The 2,500-nt window shown below is 36.1% G+C and overlaps 1 long non-coding RNA gene across 1 annotated transcript in view; it reads left to right on the forward strand.

Annotated features, from left to right (window-relative positions):
* The window catches only part of LOC138027254 (uncharacterized), a 4,370-nt gene extending 3,080 nt beyond the window's left edge, over positions 1–1,290 (forward strand). The window contains exon 2 of the long non-coding RNA XR_011127431.1: positions 859–1,290. This is a non-coding gene — a long non-coding RNA (uncharacterized lncRNA). The remainder of the gene's footprint in view (positions 1–858) is intronic.
* Positions 1,291–2,500: the final 1,210 nt, after the last annotated feature.

A 2,500-nucleotide genomic window follows, 5' to 3' on the forward strand; every position in this document is an offset into this window, starting at 1 on the left:
GATAACTTTATTATTTAGACGTGGTAACTTCATAAGAATTATTACAAATTATACAACAACTAGAATTACATTATTCTAAAATTACTCTAAATAATCAATCAATAGAACTATAACATTAAATGGCAAAATAAAACCTGCTTTATGATCAAAGGGAGTCAGCCTGCTGCAAATCGATTGGTAAACTATTCCAAAGAACTGCTCCAGAATAGCTGAAGCTATTTTTCATATAGTTTTTGTGTGGCTGAGGGATAGCTAGTTTGCCCTCAGTGTCCCTTAAGGAGTAATTGGAGACGCTACTATGGCCAACAAATTTAGAACTAAGGTAATCGGGAGTAAGACCATTAAGCAACTTATAAACCACACAGCGTTGTGGATTGTTAGTTACATGTAAGAATCAAGTTTTATTCATCCAAGTTTTTGGATAAGGTTATCAGTGTTGGCATCATAGTTTGAGGAAGTGAGTATGCGTGCAGCACAATTTTGAAGTTTTTTGGCTAGGGTTTTGCCACAACATCCCCAGACAGAATTGCAGTAATCAAAGTGAGGCTGTAGCAAGGACATGAAGATTGATTGGAGAGTCTCGTGGGGAACGAAAGACCTCACTCTCTTCAACACGATTTTCTTAAATAAATTGGCATGACTAGTTGCTTAACTAGTATGTATACCATATATAAATCCTTGTATACCATGGTATACCCCTGTATTTAACTATTCCATGAGCCTGCGTTAGATATGAGATAGTAAATAGCTAATGAGGCACGTAGCGCCGAATTGGCTTAAACCAGTCTCATATCCAACAAGTATAAATGGAATAATTATTATTGTTTTATTAAATTTTCATTCAATTCTTATCCCTAGACACTTGGAAATTAAAGCCGCGGTGTCCTCGTGGTTAGTGCGGTCGACTCCGGATCGAGTGGTCCAGGTTCGGGTCCTGGCCAGGGACATTGTGTTACTCTCAGGGTGCCTCTCTCCACCCATTTGTATAAATGGGTACCGGCGAAATGCTGGGGGTAACCCTGCGATGGACTGGCATCCCATCCAGGGGGATGTAGAAATACTCCTAGTCGCTTCATGCTACAGAAACCGGAGATAAGCCTATGCCTGTTGGGCCTTCTAGGCTCTTAGCAGACTTCACCTTTTACCTCCCATTTTCCAGCTTGGCAACACTTGATGCAATCAGTTTCCATATTAGGTCATATGGTATATGAGCTGATATCCGAAAGCATGTGAAGAAATCAGACAGCTAGAACGCAGTATGAAAATTTAATAAAACTTTGTATACCTCTGTATGCCCTTGTACATCCTTGTATACCATTATAATACTACAAAAATACTATGCAAGGTAATTAAAATACTTAACAATTTACAATATTAGATATTACAATAGCTCTACTTTTCAATCAAAGGGCCTATTTGATTCATCAGCAGTCATTTTCAATTCGATTAGTAATATTGTTTTATCTGCAATAAATTTTCTTAACTTAAATTGAGGAATTTGATAGGTCTCCACTTTAATTTGGATCAAAAGTTTTAATTTCTAGTGGCACAAGAGGACTCAGTCCCATAGTCCCATATACTTGTGTCATTGGTGTATCCCACTGCTAAGCTCCTAATAAAAAGGAAAGACCTAAGAACAGTGTGCCTTAGTTTTCCTGTCTCTGTAGTCGAATCCTTTAACCACTCAATACACTAAGGGCGCGTTCGATTGACCTTATTCCGGACTAGGAATACATGGAATAAAAGTTAAAAATCTTTCGTTTTTGCTGAGATTCACATTAATATTGTCAAACATCTGCTGCTATTTTAAACATAGATTCATTATCCTTGTTGCTTCAAAACGGCCACACATAGTGTTTTAAATGATTATTCTACATATTCTCATTCCGGAATAGGGTCAATCGAACGCACCCTAAATGTGTTGAGTGATTAAAGGATTCAACTAGAGAGGAAGTGAAAACTAAGACACACTGTTCAAAATGTTTGGTTTGTAGCCAGGCATTGTTAAAACATTATTTAAGAAGAGTTGAAACTGGCTTGAAAAGTAGAAGATTTAGGATGTTTCAGTTACTACTGTAACCTTCTTCAGCTAAAATGTAAATGTAAGGGCACCTTTGTCTGGTATAAATGGTAAAAGTAAAAGTGAAGAAATTAAAATATGTACAATGAATGTGTTAAACACATTCATTGTACATATTTTAAATTAATGTATTTATGTTTATTTATTCATTTTTACTTTTACTATTATATCAGACTACGACGCTGTTACATTTACAGTTGTAGTAAGCAAAACGTCCTAATTAAAAGTTTTACTTTTCAAGCACACTGTCATTTGATCTTTTCCTTTTTGTGAAGTTTAAGACAAAATTATTATTGTCTTAAACTAATCAAATTAATGAAGATCTGAGGAAGCCATTATGTCATGTCATGGCATAAACAACGAAAGACACCAATGGTTTGGGATGGACCATTAGAAGTAAGTGGAAGGGACGGGTGACAC

The sequence above is a fragment of the Montipora capricornis genome, chromosome 12 (assembly GCF_036669925.1).
Source record: "Montipora capricornis isolate CH-2021 chromosome 12, ASM3666992v2, whole genome shotgun sequence".
Taxonomy (NCBI): domain Eukaryota; kingdom Metazoa; phylum Cnidaria; class Anthozoa; order Scleractinia; family Acroporidae; genus Montipora; species Montipora capricornis.